This window comes from Lissotriton vulgaris, chromosome 7, assembly GCF_964263255.1.
Source record: "Lissotriton vulgaris chromosome 7, aLisVul1.2, whole genome shotgun sequence".
Classification (NCBI taxonomy): Eukaryota; Metazoa; Chordata; class Amphibia; order Caudata; family Salamandridae; genus Lissotriton; species Lissotriton vulgaris.
In genome coordinates, this window is record NC_141695.1 from 1,732,055,477 (window position 1) to 1,732,073,302 (window position 17,826).

A 17,826-nucleotide genomic window follows, 5' to 3' on the forward strand; every position below is an offset into this window, starting at 1 on the left:
TACACCATTCTAATTTTATGTCTGTATGAACTACACATACTTTTGTTTACTTCTTCTGTGATATGATGTGTATCTGTATTTGAACTAGTATAAGCTGATGTATATGTGTTTGTTTTGACTCCATAGAAAAAAAAATGAATTTGGGAAACTGAGAGATTTGATTGCCTCAAGCAGAATATCGAATTGCTGTGCACTTACCGACAAGTAGACATTGGAAGCACTGCAGGCTGCCGCATTGCCTGATGATGTCAGATGCTCTGGCTGTGCGGTTATTTGCTGCGGCTGAGTATTGGAGTTTGCAATGATAAACAGAGGCTGGGACGGTGCATGAGGATGTTGGTCTGGGTCCTGGAAGCAGGGTGCACACATTACAATTTTCTGGTCTATCCCTCATCAGGGTTCATCATTCAATCAGGGCAAGAAGAAGCTGTAGCACAGCTCAAGATCCTAAAATTATTACTTTCTGTATTGTTGACTATAGTAGGTATTATATACAGTGTGAGGAAGTGGGGTATTACATGGTGTGCTTGTGTGGCCTCACAGTGTAATACACTGCCAACCCCTTTAGGACCCTTACCTTTCGTTTGTCGAATCTTCAGTTCAACCCTAGGTAGCTGTGGCTCTGAGCAGCAAGACTTACACAAAGGAACAAGTGTAAAGCATTTAAACTGCACCAAAACAACTGAAGAAAAAAACAAGGCACCAAATAAATTCCAAACCAAATTGCAAAAATAGACAGTATTTTTAGGACGTTTTAGATACAACAATGAAAAAGCAATGGAGGGTTCCGGAGCTATGGATTTGATAGTGTATAGTAAAACCCAGCATTTCACTCAACCGCAAACAAGCAATGACAAATTCAATGAAAATGACAACTGTAAACTTTCTGAGTAAAACTTGCAGTGCGGTCGGTTAGAGTTCCTTGGGTGACCAACTCCAGCAGGGAGACAGTGAGGGGTCCCGCAGGGCCCTGAGAAACAGTTAACACCTCAGAAGGAGCCGTCTTTAGGCAGTTACAGGTGCTTTATCCTCGTTGAATGGATTCCTTTGGAAGAGGTCTTGAAGCAGAGTTTACAGGATGCTTGGAGATGCTCAAGGATGCGACACAGCTGACGTAGTCTTCCTGCAGAAGCTCCTGGGTTCACAAAAGTGATGAGGGGGTTCTTGGCACAGGTTTCAAAGTCCCATGAGGTCTTCTATGGTCAGGCCATAGATCAGGCACCACTGGACTACCAGTCATCCGGTGTCCCATTCACAGCCAAATCTTTATATGGGCTGAAGTTTACCTTATGGGCAACCAAGCTGTACTCCGATGGCTCTCCCAGGTCCAGTAGACTCAGGTGCAGCTTCTGAGCATCGGCTCCTGGTCCCTGGTACTGCACAACGGGTGGGAGCAGTGATCTGGGCTATCACTCGCCCTTATCAGGCTTCTTCAGCTGTTGTGTCCCTGTGCTGTGAACAGCTGGCCAGTTGGCTAACCTTGGAATACCTTACCAGAGCTTTTAAATGGTAAATGTTGGCTAGTAGTTCGAAACTGCCCTTCCAGTCTGCAATGGTGAACTGGGAGACTCTGTTTACTCTTGTTACCCCCAGAGTGACTCAATCAGTGCTGCAATCCCTTGGGGAACCTCTCTAACTTACAGGTAAACTAAGGACTTACAGCTAAGTCAGCCTATGCCAATCTGGTATAGCCAATGTAACGTACTCGTTTCGGGGCCAGGATACTGGCACTGAGGTCTGGATAGCAGGCCTCAGTACACTCTGAAACAAAAAACCAGCAGCATCAGTTGAAAAACCTAGGGTTGATCATACAAAAAGAGGTATTTCCTTAATTATAGCAATGGGTTCGTACTTCTAAATTCACTTTCAGATTATACCAGAATTTGGTTATAAACTTTCCATACAATAGATTTTTTCGGAATTCTTTGTTTAAAAAATTGTTTCAGGAGAGCAGTTTTGCTGAGCGCATAGTGATTCACTCACTGAGCCAGGGTATTTTAGGTTGCGATTGCATGTGACTGTATTTCCATATGCAATCACAGCTGTTTGCAAATGGGTAGGTAGTTGGTGCACTCCTGACATATCATGACTGCATGTTATTTAAAATATTTTTGATAAATAAACTAGACATGAATCTGCTTTAGCAACTGTTGCGGAATTTTATCAATCTTGCAATTATTGTAGGGGTCTTAACTTTAATGATGTAGTTTAGAGGATGTTATCAAAGTCAAATATCATGTGACATCAACTGCTGGGTAGAAATCGTGCCCTATGATGCCACTTCCTGTGGTAACACTGGGATAAAAAAGTGTGTGATGTAATTTCCGCTACCCCTGGCATTTTAGTGAATTTGACATCCATGCAAACTACCCTCTCCACCAAAGCAAAGCTCTGCCCACCTCATTTAGAATCATGCAGAACTTCAGTATGCAAACGGCAGCGTATCTATCACCTACATACACATCCAATGGCCCAACAAAGTAAGGGCATTCAGAGGTTTGGCCAAGAGTCATTCTTTATGTTCTGCAGTTTCTTTTGGAGCTTCTGGGTGGTGCCGGCATAGAGTGTGTTGCCGTAATTGAGTCTATTGCAGACAAGAAAATGGGTGACTGTTTTCCTGGACTCGGTGGGGATCCACTTAAAGATCTTACAAAGCAGGTGGAGCGTGTGGAAGCAGGAGGATGAAACGGCGATAATTTGTTGGTTCGTTGAGAATGAGAAGTCTAGGATGATGTCGAAGTTTCATGAGTGGTCCATGGGTGCAAATCTTGTATTTTCATTGATATGGCCACCGAATGCCCTGCTTTTATATTAATAACAGAGCTTTGGGCTATACCATTTCATGCTGAAAGGCAATATTTCTCTCCCTGTGTTCCCATACCTGGCGTGTCACGTAGTTTGGTGCTTACTTTCCCTCCATGTTAAAGAACAGTAGATGGTTCAGCACCCAGGCTGATGTGCTGCATAGCTAAATACATATAAGGTCCTAAAGGCGAGACCGATTGCATTGCAAATGCTTGTTTCTTTACTGATCGAAGGTGACAGGTTCTACGTGGATTGGTAAAAGAAAAATTTGATCTGAAAGCGCAAAATAAAAATCGAAAAGGACCATGGGGGTGGCAGGGGCAGTCGAGGAGTGGAAAGGTCGGTAGTTCGTCTAAAAGTGAGCAGTGGAAGATCAAAAGATCATGGCGTAGAGCTATGCTCGAGGAGAAGAATAAACAGGACACAAGCAAGCCATCGGAAAAAAGCAAACGCATGAGAGTGACAATAAGGCCAAACTACAATCATCAATTGGTGGGATGTGAGTTCATAGTAGGGCATTCACAATACACAATTTGCGCGCACTGGCAGGCGAGACCTAAAAAGCGTAGAGCCTCATTTATGAGGTTTTGCCGTAGGAAAGCGCGGCAGGCCTTCCTGCTGCGCTTCCCTACGGCAAAAGAAAAGGGCAGGAATGCGCTGTATCTATAAGATACGAAGCATTCCTCATTTTCCCCTGCGCCGGCGCACAATGGGCTGCCTGCGCCAACTCAGGCACCTTTGCACAATGGTGCTAGGGTGCCTACGTTGCGGGATGATTATTTTTGAACAGGAAGGGAAACCTTTCTGTACAAAAATAATCACAAGAGGCTTTTCCTCTTTCTACGTGTGTTGCAGAATGCAGCACACATAGAAAAAAAAAGAGGAGAAATAAAGATATTTCTCCCTGTTGCGCCTCCCTTACGCCTCCCCTGGCACTGCCTCAGAAATACGATTTCTCATAAACCTGGGGCAGTGTCAAAAGGCCATGGATATTGCTGGGAACGCCCCCAGCTACACCCATTGCACGCCCTTTTAACGCAGGACACTGCGTTAAAGGGACTGATATTTACCAGGCAGCTTTAAGACAAAAAAAGTGGCTTAGTGCTGGCTGATAAATATCGCGCAGGCTTCTGCGCCACGGAACGTCACAAAAAGTGACGTTCCGATGGCGCAAGTGGCCTCATAAATGAGGGCCGTATTTTTCATGAATTATGAACTCAATCCTTCGTTCGCTAAGAATAATCTGGCCTTTCATTTCTGAGCCAACACTGCCACCCAGTGATCATTTTTAGTTACATCATAAATGCAGTCAGTAGATACCAAATATATTGCAGGTCTGCTTCCCGTCGAGGATCCAGGAGAAAACTGAAGTTATCAAAGAAGTAAAATAGTTTATGATGTAAATAAACCCCTTCTCTCACTCTAGTACAAATGCAAGTTTAAGAAGCTTGCACCACGGTGACTCCACCTTTCCCGACGCTAAAAGTGAAACTGTTCTAGGAGCGTGGAGGTGGCTGGGGGCTAGGGTGACCAACCGTCCGTAAATTTCACGGACAGTCCGTAATTTCGGCCGTCTGTCCGTTGTCCGTGAAGGATTCTTTAACGGACGCCATTTGTCCGTAATTTTAACCGGGCACGGTCGCACATCCCTATAGCAGGCACAGCTTCCACTCACCTCCCTTCATGACGTGACATGACGCATTCAGGGCTGTTTGCATCTGAATAGATGCCCCTGCTCTTGAAGCTGCAGCCCCCACCCCTCACACCTCCAGCCCTTGATGACCTGTTAAGAGGTGCTTGAAGGTGACTGAGAGGGGAGGGGGGGGGGCGCAGCTTCAGGAGCAGGGGGCATCTATTCAGATGCAAACAGCCCTGAATGCGTCATGGCTCTGCAGTTTGTGTGAGACATTCCCTTTCTGCCCAGTGCCACAAACATTCTACAACCGTCTGGATTACACCGAGGCAGCACGTGGTTCTCTTCACAGCACAGAGCTTATTTACGTCACTAAATTGTAAACAAACCTCGATTCTTCAAACATGAAGTTTTTCATGTAATAAAATAAAGAAATGGCACAATCGCACCCACACTAACAAAGTATGGAGGATAATCGGTTAAATTAGTTCTCTTGGAGTATCTCCTTTAAGTACTGTACATCACAGTGGCGGATGACAAAAGTAACACTTTGGAAAGAGAGACTGCCTTTCTCATTGTCTTGTCCAGGAGGGGGTGAGGAGCCCTACCCCACCCTGGAAGAGACCAAGATGATACTAGAATACCGCATGCTCACCCCTGTGCCCATCCTGGTGGATCCTGGTCCCCCTCCTGCCTACCCTCCCCCAGTGATGGCTCCTGTCCCTCGCCCACCCACCTGTGGTGGATCCTGTCCCTGCCCTGGGTGGCTTCTGTCCCAGTCCAGGAATGGCTCCGGCAGCTCAAAAAGGCTCAGCTCAAAATTAATATGAAAAGGTGGGCGAGTGAGTAAGTGAAGGGATGGGTGGATGGATTGCTGAATTAGTGAAAGGGTGAATGGATGAATGAAAGATTGAATAGATGGATAATAAAAGAGGATGGGTGGATTGATGAGTGAGTGGTGGAAGGATGGAAGGGAGAAAGGGTAAATAGCTGGATGTATGGGTGGAAAGGTAGCTGGATGGGTAAAGGGTCGATGGATGAGGGAAAGGATGGATGAGTAAAAAGGTGGATGAGTGAGTGGGTGGGTGGATGGATGAGTAAAAAGATGGATGGATTGATGAATTGATAAGTGCAAGGATGGATGGATGAGTGAAAGGGTGGATGTAAGGATGGATGAGTGGGTGAAAGGGATGGTAGATGGACTAAAGGATGAATAAATGAGTGAAGGAGTGAAATGATAAATGGATGTGAGAAAGGATGGATGAGTGATAGGGTTAATGGATGGATTCATGAGTGGATGAGTAGATGGATGGGTGGGTGGATGGATGGAAGGAAGCATGGCTAAGTGAAAGGGTCGATGGAGAGAGAAAGGGAGGATGGATGGATGACTGAAAGGGTGGATGGGAGGGAGGATGAGTGACTGAGTGGATGGATGAGTAAGTGAAAGGATGGCTGGATGGGTGAAAGGGTAAATGGCTGGATGGATGAGTGAATGGATGATGGGTAGAAGAGTGGATGAAGGAGTGTACAGATGGATAGGGTGAAAGGGTGGATGGATGGATAATGGATGGATGAGTGAAAGGGTGGATGGAGGGATGGATGAGTGAATGGATGGATGGGTAGAAGAGTGGATGTATGAGTATACAGATGGCTAGGGTAAAAGGGTGGATGGACGGATAAAGGTTGGATGAAGGGATGGATGAGTGAAAGGATAGATGGAAGGATGCATGATGGATAGGTTTGCAAATGGTTGAATATGTTTGGATATGGCTGGGCTTACTTATATACTATTGCGCGACCTCTGACGTGTCTGTAAAACTTATCCAATTGTCCTGAAGTTTTGTCCTGAATTTTGACCTCCTGTCCTGAATTTGTGTCCTGAATTTTGACCCTTTGTCCTGAATTTTTACACTCACCGTCCTGAATTTGCACCAATGCCAGTTGGTCACCCTACTGGGGGCACACGGGGCGGCAGCTCTGAAGGGCACATGTGGCATCGTGTTTAATGCGTTTAATGCCCTGGCACCCCCCTCGCACCGTGCGGCTGCATTCCATCCCCCCACGCTGTGACTGCCCCTGGCCTGGTGCCCACACACCTGGCCTGGCACTCGGACTGGGCCGTATTCATTCTGCATCCCACCCACCCCAGGAGAAGGAACTCCAATGAGGTTGGCCTTCAGCTTGCAGAGATATGTACTGGCTAAGGACACTTTCATTCACCCCTCTTGTCTTTGCAATGTATAATAAAAGAGCTTCATTCTTTGTGGAAGGTATAAAGGGGTGTGGCCGATGTAATTAAGGGTGTAACCTAAAACACGTAAACTGAAAATCTGTGCTTAGCATAGTGTGCCGCCTGACTGGTATTTTGCTGCTTCTGTCATTGCATCCAGATATATAATACAACAAGTAGCATTACACCTACAGCAAGCCAGGACAATTGGCTTTGTCAATGGTTGTTAGTTGCATAAGATAAATAATCAACCACTATTGCTTTGTTGTGTATAATATTCAAAATGCCTCTGTTCTGCAATGGTGGGACTGTGAAAGAACTATAAGGAATCTCTTTTAAGTTACATCACAGGCAGTGAAGGGTGGTGCTGATGCAGAATTAAGATGTATTTTTTTCATCCTGAGCGTGAGGGCAAAAATGGAGAGCCAGATAGGCACACATCACAAAGCCTGCTTTTTGGAACTGCCGGTTCTGAGCACCGGCAGGACCCGGCCCACTTAAAGCCCTGGTAACTGGACTGTTCGCTCATGCATTTAAGTCAGCTTTCCTAGTGTTGCTGAACCTCAAACTGCGTATGGCCTACACTGTTCATTAGGGGATGTAACTGTTCTCAAGATCTTTGGTTTTTATGAAGAATAACTGCCCTCACACTTCCAAAATTCTTCCAACACCCTCCCTCACCCCCCTCCCTTCACCATCCTTTCTTGATCAACTCATCTGGCACAATGTTTCTATTCTACTTCATAACAAACCCATTTTTTTGAAATCCTGGAGACGACGAGGCCTAATCTGGGTACGTCAACTATACGCTCACAATGAGCTTCTTCCGTTCTCACAGGCCGCAGTTTCCTTTGCTTTGCCAGCCACTTTCCATTCTAGGTATTCTATCTTAGCAGATGCAGTTCACTCTGTTACACGCATATTACAAATTTTCCTCCAACTCTTACCCTGAACATCTACATAGGCTAGCTCTCCGACCTCTGTTATCTCTTGGCACTAGAGCTTCTATAATTTACAAGACTCTAAATGGACCTTCTTTTCCAAGGACAAAATCTAAGGTAGAAACTTTGTGGGAGGAAGACTTAGCAGTAACCTGGCCTGTGGAATTATGGGACAAGATTTGTCTCAAAAAGCGGAAATCATCTCGAGCTGTGAACACAACACAGACACTTTTTTCATTTACAATAGACTTTTGCTTTCTCCGCTTGTTCTTAACAAACGACACCGATCTCAGATCGAAAGACAAACGTCTCCGATGTTTGCTTGACATGCTCTTCAGAACATGCTGATTTATTACACTTGCTTTTTAATTGTGACCTTGTTTAGAAGTTTTATGTTCAGGTTTGGTCCCAGATTAATTATATTTTCTCTTCCAGCCATCCTTTTTCCATTTTCCATATTTGTTTAGGTAGCGCATCTTCTACCTGGGATGATTGTGACTCCAATACTAAGATAATTGATCTCCTTTTAGCAGTAGCTTTCCAACAAATTACTAGGAACTGGAAAGACTTCACCAAACTATCCTACCAGGCATGGTGGTATGCTATTTGCTATAATCATAGATTAGATACAACATATGTCTATCCCCCACATATGGCATTAAAGCGAATAGACCTTTGGACACCCGTCACACTTTTTTATTCATGCCAGTGCCAAGCGTTCTATGTCCCAGACTCCTCTGCAGCAAGAAGTAGCTAAACCCCCATAACTTCCTTTTTCTACTGTTACATTTTGGCTCAGTTTTATTCTACTTATTTTTCTTTTGTAAATTTATCTAATAAGTTAGTTTTTTGATATTACTTTGTTTCTACTTTTTTAACCATGTATTTCTCTGATAAGCCAAAATTGTTTCTTTTTCAAATTTATTGTATAATTATTAATCCTGACTGTTATATTATATTTATTTTCTCCTTTGAATTGATGATGTACTGTATTAGTTCTACTATTCATTTGTCTTAATAAACCTAATTTGAAACCTAAAAAGAATAACTGCCCTCAAAGGCACAGGCTTTTCCAGGGACCTACTTGATTATCTACAGGTTCTTCAGATGTACTAATGGTCACTGGCGTCAGGCTCTCAGGCAGCAGGCGCTCTGAGGCCCCTGAACAACTCACCCACTGTCTTATTGTTGGTGTGTTTCAAATGTAACCAGTCTGCTACATTAAAAAATAAGAGGTGGCTGCAGTGTTGACATGTACATGTTAAATGCTCCTGCCACATGTATAATGCCCATCATGCTGTGTAGTGACAATAGTGCTATTCATACACAGAAGTAGTGAATGACATTTATGTATTCAAATAGAACCAATCTGGTTACTTTTGTTTAGGACAACCAGGGCCTCATTTACAAGCCGACTGCACTGCCGCAGAGTAATTTTGTTTGACGTACCAGCAGCGCAATGGGCATTGTCATATTTACAACGCCACCTAAAGTCACCCTTCATGGCTTTTCATGGCCTGTAAATATAGTCCCCTTTCACTCATTACTCTGCATGGAAGGGGTGTTCCTTGGGTGTTGCTGTGGGTGTTGCCATGCAACATCCATGGAACCGGACACGTTCCCAGATTTATGGTTTGTAAAGCTGAGAATGTGTCCTACTCTTCCCCAGGGGAGGTGTCGGAGTGGTGCAAGGAGGAGAAACACATTTTTTTCTCCTCTTTCAATGCGTGCTGCCCATAGAAAGTGGAAAATGACATAAATGATTGTTTTGTGCAGGAACGTACAACTTCCTGCACAAAAACAATCATCCCGCAATGCAGGCACCCTTGCAACATGACACAAAGGTGTCTGCATTGGCGAACGGCTGCTGTTTCTGCGCCGGTGCAGGCGGGAAGGACAGGAATGTGCTGTATCTTGCAGATCCAGTGCATTCCTGCCCTTTTATTTTGACACATGGCAGCACAGGAGGAAAGCTTGTTGCTCTGGCGTGCGTCTAAATATAGTAAATGAGGGCCTTAGTGCGTCAGCCATCTTGAGCTGCGCATATTTATATAAACTGGACGATGAGTCATGCTCACCATTGTGAGGGTTGCCGGGAGAGAGGAGGGCCCTGCCTGCTGATCCTGCCTAAAAATCCCTGGTCTTTGGAAATTTGAAACTGCTTTCTAGGATTCTGGGGGCGTGGCTTGGCGCCTGAGGCGTATGGCGGCACACAGGTGAGCTCTCCGGTGCGCCTGGAGGTCGTCGCCGAGCCAGCCTGCATTCACTGACAATGGAGACAGGAATGAACATGTAAAGGCTCAGGGCACATTTCCACACTACTGGCCAACTTTTTACTGCTACACTTGAGGAGGAATTAACTGCAGTAAGTCCAAGCGCAGCTTCGTTTCGTCGCGGCCACCATTTTGTTTTTTTGCACTGATGCGCGTTTTATTATCGTTTTGCTGCAATGAAGCTCTCGCTCATATGAACTTTCACATATGCCTTAAGACTGTATATTGGCTGGGGTTGGGATGCATCTTCTGCTAGAAATAATATTTTTTCGAGGATAACTTCAACAGTTGATTTTCCTGAGGCATTTTCTTACACAGTGCAGGACAACCATTTTGTGCTCACCACAACAGAATCCTTACAACGTTTTTCCATATGTTGAATTGCTGCCAGCCCTGCACAGCATTTGCCTTCCTCTCCTCTAAGCATGTTTATGACTTAGTCATTTTTACCTCGTATGCCACTGCCACTTCAGACAACAGTGCTCATCTTTTCTCTCATACCTCATACCTATATGACGCAACGTAACACTTTCTGCTATGACTGAACTCATATATCACACGGCTTGGATTTCATATATTCTTCATTGTACAGGATGTATTTACGCGTTCCATTATTTTCGTCTACTGAAAGAACTCTCACTTATTGGCGCCAAATTGCTTCTCTTTTTTCACGACCTGTATTCACTCGGAAAGGAGCATTCTGAGTGACCTTTATGGGCAGATTAAGAGCGTCAAAATCCTCATCTCTTAACGCAAAGCACAAATTTGTCAAAAACTCAAAGATTTTTCTGAGTTTGCTAGACTGGAAGATTCTTTAGGGTTTTCTTCTCAGCGCTTTGACCTAACAATGAAACCCTCTTCAGCTGTCTCAGGAAAACCTAATACCAAACGGCTGAAAAAGGACCCCCCTCGCCACCTAAGTCAGCCTCGTTTGTATCCATGGAGCTATTACTGGAAGAAATCAGGGTCCTTCGACCCTTCATGGAAGAAACCAACACCAAGCTGCAAATACTAACAGACAACTGATCCCAGCTCAAGACGAGGGTCTCCTCAGTGGAGCAGAGTGTTTCTTCCCTAAAAGAAACATGCGTCAATGTATCTAATTTTCACTCACAAGTCTCCACGCTTCAAAGGCAGGTGGAAGACCTTGAGAACCGCAACAGACGGAGCAATCTTCGTATCTACGGCCTGGTAGAAGGACTTGAAGGGTTGGACTCACTTTCTTCAAGCCATTCCTTCCTTAATTACTGCATATGTCAGAGGGAACTGTCCTTAATATCCAATGTGCACATTGTTTGGGTCGACCCGCATCCCATGCGTTGGTATCACAAAGGCCAAGAGGAGTTATTCTATACTTTCTAGAATACACAGATTTATTGAAGGTGCTATCAGCGGTCAAAGCCTCTCCAACAATTACATGGTCAGGTTCATCTCTGTTTTTGGAGCAGGACCATGCCAAGACCACGGCTAACCGATGCAAGGCTTTTCTAAACATGAGAGCAGATCTACGTGCAATTGGGGCTTGATACGGCCTTTATCACCCATGCCTCTTCAAAGTTACTCTTAACAATAAGACAACAACGTATGAAGATCCTATCCATTTGCAAAGCTTCATAAACTCTTGTAAGACAACTAATATGGAATCTTCAGGCCCCCCCTCTTCATTTCCTACATGAGGCTGTGTCTTTTCCTGTGTAGGTTTTTTCTTTTTTCTAGGTATCGTCCTTTCTTCATAATGTTTAACATTTTATAATTTGCTATGTCTAATTTTTTCAATATTTGTTTCATTAACTGTTATCAGTATGTTGCTGATTTTCTTTATGTAGATTCGTTGTTACCGATAGTTTGTTCCTGTTAATGTACTTTTCCCGTAATTATTCTTAACTTTCATTGTTTTGCTTTCATAGATCCAATAACCATGTTTCGTGGCGTCCTCCTGGTTTTCCGTTGGCTGGATCCCGGTTGTGTCGCTTACTCCATGTGGTTCCACCCCCTCCTTGTGTTCTCCTGATCATATCTCCCTCACTTTCCTTTAGTAGGTATGTTTCCCTTTTGTATTTTTGCTCTTTTTTCTACTTGTTTTTTCCCCATGTAGCTATGTTCCTATCCCCCATGTCTCCTCCTCCCCAGTTCCTTCTCCTCTTTTTTCTTGTAATTTATCCTCTTTTTCACTATTTAGGTGTCATTGATGTTCTCTTTCTTTTTGATTCTTTTTATCACACAATTCTTTATTCTGGGTCTAATTTTGGGATTGCTGTTATTTTTCCCCAATCTCTATTTTTAACCATTTTTATTCTTTCACAAATCCCTTTCTCCCTTCTTCATCACTGTCATGCTCTTTGCTACCTTCCCTTTTACCTATTGCTTCTCTGTTTCTTTCTCTTCAAACTTCTTCTCCTTTTTTTACTATTATTCATATACATTTCTTTGCTCTTTCCAGCTATGATCACTATATGTACGATATTTTGTTTTCCTTATATTTTTCTTCTCGGCTTGATTTTTCTGATTTATTACTGCACGTTTTTGTTATTTCTTGTTTTTTCATACTTTATTATGCCGTTAAAATTGGTTTCATGGAATGTTGGAGGGCATAACTCTCCCATTAAACATCAGAGAGTATTATCTCATTTGGCTAAATTAAATGCAGATATAGTGTTCCTGCAAAAAACTAATCTTACAGCAGATGAGTCATTAAAATTAAGAAAGGGTTGGGTGGGTGAAATATTTTACTCTAGCGGTGATGGTAAACGCAATGGTGTCATGATGCTGTGTCGCAAGTCCCTAAATTTTAAATTCCTCTCACAAGATTCTGACGCAGATGGCTGCTGGCTTAAAGTTAAACTGTTGTTGCAGGATGCTCCAGTCTCTTTTTTCATTGTCTATGCCCCTACTGGTGGTGACGCTTCTTTTTGGTTTTCAGTAACTCAACAGATTACCCTTCATATGGAGGATAATTTTATTTTGGCAGGTGATTGTAACCAGATTTTTGATCCTTTCATAGATCGAAATTCTAAAGTGTCATTTATCCCTAACAACACACATAAATCTTTTATCCATACAGTTGTACAACATAAACTTTTGGATGCATGGAGATTATGTAATCCGACTACGAGGGAGTACACTTTTTATTCCCTGGTGCATCACTCTCAGTCACAGCTCGATTATTTTTTTGTTTCGCATAACCTTTCACAAGCACTTACTAATGCGGAAATTGGCCCTATTTTATTATCAGATCATGCCCCTATTTCAATTGATTTAGACATTTTACCTAAATCTAATGGCCCCAGGAGATGGCGATTTAATAATTCTTTACTCTTAGACCCACAATACTCCTCCTCTTTTAAAACTTTTTTTGACGAATACTTTATTCTAAATCACACCAATTCCTTACCCCCTTCAATGATTTGGGATGCTTTTAAAGCTTCCGCTCGAGACTTTATTATAACTTATGTAACGAAGAAGCGTGCTATTGCTCGCAATCGTATGCGTTCTTTACTCCAAGAGATTAAGAGACTGGAGCATTCTTTTTACACATCCAATTCAAGGGATGTCCTTAATTCTCTTGTAAAGGCTAATTTACAGTTTAACAAGGACTCTACAGATAACGCCTCATTATATTTATTGAAATCGAGTGCAAAACTTTATGGTGGGAGGAACAGGGCAGGAAAACTTGTGGCTAACTATTTAAAAACGAAACAGAATAAAAAGAATATTGATTCTATTTTTGATGATAGCTCGACTTTAAAGTTTAAGGATATGGAAATTTTAAATGAGCTTGCTCTATGTTATGAAAACTTATATTCCTCCGAAACAGACCCCACAGACCATCCGCTCTCGCACTTCTTTTCCTCCATACAAAGACCACGCCAATCTTCTGATGATTTATCGTTACTGGAAACTAAGATAACACAACAAGAGCTATTGGATGCTCTTAAACGTTTAAAAAAAGATAAGGCTCCTGGCCCAGATAGTTTCACTGTTGAGTTTTTTCTTCATTTCTCCCATTTATTAATGCCCAAGCTACACCTATTAATAGAATCCTTCCAATCCCAGGGAAAATCTGGTGGTACTGTTTCAGATGCTCATATATGCTTAATACCTAAAGAGGGAAAGGACCCGAAGTATTGTAAAAAGTTTAGACCCATTTCCCTTGTTAATATCGATTACAAAATCTTCTCCAAAGCATTAGCACTCCGTTTAGATAATTACCTCCCCAATATATTAGACAAGGAACAATCTGGCTTTGTGAAGGGGTGAGTTATACAAGATAATACCAGACTCCTCTTCAACATTTTATCCAAAGCTCCACATTTGAAGCATCCCCTTGCAGCTATAGCACTAGATGCTGAAAAAGCATTTGATAGAGTTGAATGGCGCTACTTATTTTATACCCTTAAATGGTTTGATTTTGGCCCAAACTTTATCTCTTTAATTTCACTATTGTATTCTAACCCTCGTGCTGCTGTCTTTGCTAATGGTTTAATATCACCTTTCTTTGATCTGGGCAGAGGGGTACGTCAAGGTTGCCCCTTATCTCCATTTCTTTTTAATTTAGCCTTTGAACCCTTTTTGTCAAGAATTCGTCAAAATGCATGTATACAAGGCTTTCAGACCTGTACGACTAATATCAAACTTGCGGCATATGCTGATGATATTCTGCTTTTTATTTCAAACCCCAATGAGTCGATTCCAGCCTTTTTAGAAGAAGTTCGATCTTTTTCATTAATATCAGGCTACAAATTAAATAGCGATAAATGTGAAATCTTACCTTTGACTAAATATACCTATAGCGCTGATTTCATTTCAACTAATTTTACTTGGAAACCATCCTCTATTAAATATTTAGGCTTAAATTTTACATCAACAATAAACGGCACAATTGCACTGTGGATGAATAACTGCATTCAAAAGCTTACAGAACTCACCAATAAATTGCACCCTCTTTATCTTTCATGGTGGGGCCATCTGGATACTATTAAGATGATGCTCTCCCCCATAGTTTTGTATACTATCTCCAATATTCCAGTCTCCATACCCACTGAGTTCTTTAAATCAATCAACTCAGTGTTATCTTACTTTTTATGGAATAAAAAGAAACCACGTATGTTTATCTCTAAGTTGTCTCGCCCTAAAGTTGAAGGTGGAGTTAATTTTCCATATTTATTGGCATATAACAAAGCATTTCTATTATGGCAAGCTTCATACTGGGTAACTAACTCTACAGAGAATTCTCCCCTCTGGGCATTAGTTGAACGTTTGTTTCTTTCTCCCTTTTAATTTCGAGAATACCTAAACTTTTCTCGTAAACCCCAAACACTATCCACTCCGTTATTTAAGTTTACTTCTAAATTATTAAGCCCCATCTTCCCCTTATAGTATGATACTCTTGAAACCTTTTTGACCTCACCCATCTGGCATAACAAAAATATACTCATTCGTGCACAACCCTTTTATTGGAAAACTTGGAGGCAACGTGGCATAATCTGGGGGCATCAATTATTCTCTAATGCAGAATTTATTTAGTTTTCTTCGTTGTAACAGCTATATGCTTTACCTACCTCATTCTATTCCAAATTTCAAATTCTTCATCAGGCTGTGCTTGATGTGTATATACAATTATCGAGCAAAACTAGCACCAGTCCTATCATTCCTATACATACTGAATTGTCCAACCTTTTATACACTTGTCCCAAAGCATCAACCTTATATGTTTTTAAGCAATCTTCACCTACACCAAGACAGAAATCAAGCGTTAAGGAGGCTTAGGAGAAAGAATTTAACACAGTATGGCCCCTCACTGTATGGAATAGTATCTGGACCAAAATACGCCAATCTTCACATTCAGCTAGCTTAACACAAACTCTATTTTATGTTTATAATAGGCTCTTATTATCCCCTCAGATTTTACACAAAAGATTTTCTAATGTACCGGACACCTGTTGGTCTTGTACCTCTCTAAATGCAGATTTGCTCCATATGTTGTTTTCATGTCCTCCAGTTTACAGTTTTTGGAAGCAGGTCTGGTCTCAAATTAATCTAATTTTCGGTACTCATGACCCATTTTCTGCAACAAACATATTCCTAGGTAGCCTCTCCGGTTTGGAATACTATCTTAACTAACATTAAAATAATTTACCTACTATTAGCAGTTGCTTTCCAACAAATAACAAGAAATTGGAAGGATTTTACAAAAATTTAATTCAAGGCTTGGTGCTACGATGTCTGTCATAACCACCGATTGGACACGTTTTCCAATTCGCCCACTCCCATAACTATGAAAAGACTCCAATTATGGTTGCCGGTTACGATTTTCTTTGACAGTTGTGCCAAAACACATTCCCTGTTGACACCTTCCCAGCAAGAGGTACTCAAACCTCCATAATGCCTCTAACTTTCCTTTTGTTGATTTTATGATATGTTTCTTACATTTTCCTGGTTTAATTCTTGTAGTAACGGTATCACTTGACTGTTTTCAAATTTTAATGCTGGATTATAAATGTATTTTATTCTTTAAAGATTATTTCTGTGTATTGTACTTTGACACCTCTTTACCGCAAAATAAAGTTCTCTTTCAAAACAAAAAAAAACTGCTTTCTATCCTGACCGTGACTGGATAAGGGCCCCACAGGGCCAATAGGAGATTGATTTGCATATGGCTATGTCTAATCTGAGATGACATGGTTGAGAAATGAACAATGGTTGGAATACTGTCCTAAGTGATTGATGGTGGTTAGATTTATTAGAAGCATCCTCCCATCACATTTTGTGTGTTTGGTGAAATGCTTTAAGTGGTCAACAGTATGCCCAGACATGGGTCCCATGCTCACTGTGCGACTGGAGCCAAACTACACAGGACTGAAGAACACCAACCAGGGCCAAACCAGTCTTGAGTTGTTTGTGTTCCGGTTGACAGAGGACCTTACTTGGGGGTTTGGATTGCACTGTTCCTATTGGAGCAGGGACAAGACTGATTTGTATATGGACGGGTCTGAAGTGAGGTGGCATGGTGGGCAAAAGGACAATGGGTTGGAACACTACCCAGAGTGATTGACAGTGGCTGATCTATTACAATCATCCTGCCATCGCCTTTTGTGTGTTTGATGTAATGTCTAAGTGGCCAAGGATATGCCCAGACGTGGGTCCCTTGCTCACTGTGCCACTGGAACTAAACTACAATCGACTGAAGAGCCCTAATCAGGGCAAACCCGGTCCTTGGTTGCTTGTGTTCCTGTTCAGAAAGGACCAGACTTGGCATATCGGGCTGGACTGTTCCTATTCAAGCAGGGCTGAGACTGATTTGCACACGGCTGGGTCTAATCTGAGGGGGCATGGTGGGCAAAAGAAGGATGGGTTGGAATGCTACCCTGAGTGACTGCCAGTGGTCATTGTGTGTGTTTAATCTAATACCCAAAGTGGCCATGGGTATGTCCAGGTCTTGCTGACTGTGCCACTGGAACCAAGCTACACTCGGCTGAAGAGCACCAGATGAAACCGGTCTTGGGTTGCTTGTGTTATGGTTCAGAGAGGACCTGGCTTGGCCGTTCGGGCTTCTATCCATTTTGCCTAGGCACCCATGCCCGGTTACAAACAGAGACCCAGACGCCCAGAGGCAAACAGGTCCTTAGGATGCGCACTTATAATGCCCCACCTAAGGGCAGCCCTCCGGATGGTGATAAGTTGGTCCCATGGATCTGCCAGTCATCCACCTGACAGGCGGGTTCAGATACTTACTGCACTCTCCTGTAGGGGGATCTCTGTCCCCTATTTCAAACGAAGGCGCTCTGACTTTCAGTGAATATGGTGCCCGCAGGGCAGGAGCGAGTTTGCGGCTGCCCTGGGAGCAGGTATTCATGCTAATAGGGCACAGTATCCCTGTCTACGCCAATCGAATCAATTGAAAGTTGCATTGTGGCCCAAACTGGCACAGTGAGCTCTTTGTAAAAT